A 5,002-nucleotide genomic window follows, 5' to 3' on the forward strand; every position below is an offset into this window, starting at 1 on the left:
TCGAAAGCGCCGTAATTTATTCTTCGAATGAAATTATGTCAACAATTTTTACCGATTCAAATTAAATGCAAAAATTAAATTTAAAAAAAAAGGAAAAAAGAGAAAGGAGGGATTGAACGAATTAACGAGCCAGATTTTAATCCGGACAAATGTGTTCTCGTATTTTTTTTTTTTTTTTTTTTTTTTTAAAGCTTCCATTCGAGACCACTTGTACGATAACGTTCAGAGGATCGAAAAACCGACGCAAAACACTCGTTTCAGTTTTAGACTCGAGCATTTTTCTATCCGCTCGCGTAATTAAGCTGTGAACATAGAGACAACGGGATCCAACGAGAGGGAAAGGGGAAAGGGGTTGGAAAATTGTCCTATCGAGGAGGAAACAAGGCAATTTAAAGATGCGAATATCTTTGCTAATTTTGCAATTTTGCAAGTAAAATTCTTTGAAATTGAATAGTTAATAAGATCGAAGATGAAAGGATGTGGAGAAAAGAAGAATTGAAATTGTTCGATTATGTACCTAAAACAAAAATGGATATAAAGAAAAAGATGGAGGTATTTTGTAAACTTTATTAAGAATATAAATATAAAAAGTTGAATTAAATAATTTTTCTAATTTCGAAAACCTGTTATATTAAAATTTTTACTTTCGTTACTCGATCCTGTATTGCTGGAAACTGGAATTGAACAGAAAGAGAGAGAAAGAGAGGAAAAAAAGAAAAAAACCTTTTTTTTTTATTTCACACTTTCTATCTTCTATATTAAAATTTTTATTTTCTCAGAAAGTAATCGCGAACTCGAACAAATTTTCTTAAAATGAAAATTTTACTTTCCGATAAAAAAAAAAAGAAAAAAAACTTTAAATTCTATTTCGATATTCGATCGAAAAAAATTTCTAACAGATTATTCCTATAGATTACTCGAAGACACAATTGACCTCATCATCGTCCATTGGAATTGGAAGCATGGAAAAAAAAAAGAGGAAAAAATAGCGAGGGAAAAACAAAGGGTGGAAAAATCCTTGGTTAAGCATTTTCGTGATGGGTCGAAAAATATTCTTTCTATACGTTCAACTTCCGTGACGTTTCACCGAGGAAATATAGCGGTACTTACCGTAAAAGGGATCAACGCGTATTTCCAACAGTGGAAAACTGCAACGACGTCATGATTTATGTAAATACCGACACGCGGATGTAGGGAATATAACGTTTGTGAGTCGGCTTAGAAATGAGAACGAATAGATCACGATTATCTGACGACAGAGAATTCTGAGAAGTAGCATTTGCTGGCAATAATAGGTTTTTGCTTTGAAATTCAAGCCTTTTTTTTTTATTCAAGTGGATATGGATTTATGATAGTGGATTGATTAACCGTCACAGGAATCGGGATCATTAATAAAAATATAAAGAAATTGCAACAACAATTTGATTTACATTTATATTTTTTGAATTATTTTTGTATCTAGTATATCGATAATAGAACAATCATTTTCAACCAACGACCATACCACGTAGGATCTACTGGTTCTCGTTCGATCACCAAAGTCAAGCTACGTTGGGCACGGTTAGTACTTGGATGGGTGACCGCTTGGGAAACACCGTGTGTTGTTGGTTTTTTTCTCTTTTATTTGTTATAATCTAACAGTAATTTGAAATTGATATTTAATTACAATAAAAATTCTATAAGTATCTATATATTTCGAATATCTTTTCACATTTTACGCAATTTTCAAAAACATTTTAAGCACTGTTATCTTAAAAAAAGAAAATAAAAAAAGAAAAGAAAAGAAATTTTTTAAATCAAACTCTCCCGACAGAGTTATAAACATTCGGTAAAACACGTGAACGACGCATGAATAATCGAAATCAATAAAAAAAAAATCTAGAATTTCGAAAACACTTAACACGGAACCATAATCATATATCCCGCACGAAATCGAGGCGAAATCGATTACGAGGGGATTCTCTCGATTTGGGGGTATAGGGGAATTCTGACGCTTGGAAAGACAAATGGCGGGCAATTTGAACGACAGCTCCGCCTACCGAGGAAGAAAAATTCGTGGCTATAAATTAGGCGGCTCACGTCCCCGATCTTCGTCGGACATTTGTCGCGGGGGCGTGCCGATTTTCGATTTAGATTCTCGCACGATACGTCGTCGCGGAGGAGAGAGAGCAACCCGTGTGAAGGCCGCGAGTCGATCCACGATCGAGATATGATAATCGAATTTCGAATTCGCCGCTTTGTGACGTTATTACTGAGCTAACGTAATCGACGAGTGATCGGTGTGTCTTTTGGGAAAAGACGTGAAAGAGGAAGTGTTCTCTTTCTTGGGCAATGATCACGTGTGCCCTTCGCCGAAGACAAATTGCAATTTATCGTGAGAGGAAAAATTTTCTCAGTCATGATCGCTGTAATTGGTGAGATTTGTGATTAAAAAAAAAAAAAAAAGAAATGGAAAAATTAATGTAGCTTTGTCTGATGAAGCATTTTTTCAATCTTTTACCCGTTCATTTATGAAGATATTTGTGAAGATTGAAGTGTTACCAACGATCTGAAAAATGATCAATTAATATTTATCTCTTAAGAGAGAGAGACTTAAAATATGTACTCTGTCTGTTTTCTATAAAGTATAAAAAGGTGGTAAGGATTGTCAAAATTGAAAGAAATGATCAGAGATCGAGTGAAAGATATAACGATTCGAGATTGAATTGTTTTCGATCGCGAAACGATCGTAAAGTTCGTTTTCGAAAAAATTGAATATGACCGAGCGATGCTAGATCCATCAACTTTTCATTTAAAGGCAATCATGTTAACGACGAATAAATGGCTCGTAACGAGTAGAAGAATCAAAAGGTGCAAAAATTGAACTCTTGTTCGAGCCGCGACTACCAATTACACTTGTTTCCCTCGTTGGTTAAATCAAACTGTTTCTCGAGCCTCCATAATCATCCCCTTCGTTAAAGGGCTTAAATAACTCGCGAACGTTCATTAAAGAAATTTCCTCGAATTTTATTCTAATTGTCCGATGATTGGAATCACAAGATACCCTCAAAGAAGAGAAAGCTTGAATACGAAGAATTTTAAAGAATACGATTTTTCTCATCCAATTTTTATCGGATCTATCTGACAAAAGGAAAAAGAAAAATTTCTTTCACAGATGTCCTTTCGAAGAATTTGTACAAATCATATCTTCGCATATCTTCATATTCGAAGATTAATATTAAAAATATTATCAAGAATAAACGAAATTTTGATTCTACGTACTGTACCCATCCTGGGAACGAGAAAGAGGATCACGCAATCGCGAGGAAGAGGAGGATCGTAAAGAATTCGAGCGGCCGAAGCAGGAAGTTGGCCGGCCCGAAGGGGATCGGTCACGACGGCAATCAGGTCTCTAGACTTCCTGCAGCGTGGAGAGGCCCTCATAACCTCCGCTTCGTTTTGCCTCGCCGATGCCAACGATCGACCGCACTCTGGTAAGACCCACGGTAAGATTATCCCACGAGAGATTATCTCGTAAGATCGTCGAGGCTCGGATCGTTATTAAGCTTCGATGCACTTGGTTCGGTATTCCTTTCGGTTCTCGAGACCCGTCTTCTCGAATTTTATTCGTTTAGCTCGAATGCCCGATGCAATGGCGTATTATCCCTCCCTCGTTAATATTAATTAATAACGTGATCAGTTTTTCGACAGATAATTTCGACAGATTGTTTAATAATCGCGCGAGAGAGATAATATTTGTCTGTTTGGAAATTAGGTTTCGCGTTCATTGATTTATTTGGTATTTTTTTCTCGATATTGTACTCTTTAAGTCATCTGTTGAAGTTTGTTTTTCCATCGTTACTATCAGAAGTTGCTTCTTCGGACGAAATTTTATTCTATAAATTCTCATTACGTTCAGAGCAGTGTACTGTACTTCAAGAAGGTATTGCTGATCTCGTGGGCGCTGTCCACGAGAAGGAAATGTTGAGAAATGTTCAGAGTGAGTCGGAAAACGATTTTGGAAGAAAGATTGGACTGCTGGGAATACAAAGGATAATTGGTAGCATGTATTTCTGGTATTCGTAGAAAAATCGAAGATGCAAGAATTGAATTAGAATTGTTGTGAAAAAGCATTGTGGCCAACCATTCTTTCGTGAATTATAACGAGGGATACTTAACCTGGAAGAGAATTTATCATTGATCATTATTCTATATTTTCGTATTTTTAACTGCAAAATTGTTTAAAAAATATATCCAAAGATAAAAATTATGATACAATTTTTATTTATTATTTTTATTTATTTATTATTTTTTGATTCGTATAATACTTAACGAAACGAAATTTTGTTTTACAATTAATTTTAATATTTTTCTTCTTTTTTTTTTTTTTTTATTGATTTCAGATGTCTGATTTATTCCTTTAACCATTTATTTGATAAATTTATACAGTATCATCGGATTATTCCTCGATTTATTCATTCATATTTTTGCTTCACGTAAATACACGCACAGCAATTTTTCCCTTTGAGTAAATCCGAGCGTACAAGATCGATTCCAATGAAATTTCATTCCTTTCATAATTCAATTACTCTTTAATCAACGAACTCAGTAGGAAAACTGCGAATCGATAAAGTGAATCGTAGAACGATAGACGATAGCTCCCACTCTGAATATTTGAAGAAAGGTAATTATGTTTGAATTTATATCGTCGTCAAGATCGATATTTCACCCTTTATTCCTCATATATTACATCTACTATTTATATCACACAAATTTTAATCCTAACGCATTACACAAATTAGAATTTCCAATTAATATATTACCATATAATTACATTCATAAAATTAATGATCGATATTTTATTTCGTTTCATCGATCAAATTATTTATTCTATAATTTTCTTAAAAAAAAAAAAAAATTTTAACTTATCAGATCTTAGGATTAATTAGAGTTAGAATATATATTTCAACGATTTATGAAAGATTAAATTCTTATTATATCGATTTCGACAACATGCCTGGGA

General features: G+C 33.9%; 1 non-coding gene across 1 annotated transcript; it reads left to right on the top strand.

The window, feature by feature from the left end:
• The first annotated feature begins 1,490 nt into the window (after positions 1 to 1,490).
• LOC122712580 lies at positions 1,491 to 1,610 on the top strand. Its single transcript, XR_006346365.1, has one exon. It is a non-coding gene; the product is annotated as a 5S ribosomal RNA (ribosomal RNA).
• The last annotated feature ends 3,392 nt before the right edge of the window (positions 1,611 to 5,002 follow it).

The sequence above is a fragment of the Apis laboriosa genome, unplaced genomic scaffold (genome assembly GCF_014066325.1).
Source record: "Apis laboriosa isolate Shangri-la unplaced genomic scaffold, ASM1406632v1 scaffold202_cov151, whole genome shotgun sequence".
In the NCBI taxonomy this organism is placed as follows: domain Eukaryota; kingdom Metazoa; phylum Arthropoda; class Insecta; order Hymenoptera; family Apidae; genus Apis; species Apis laboriosa.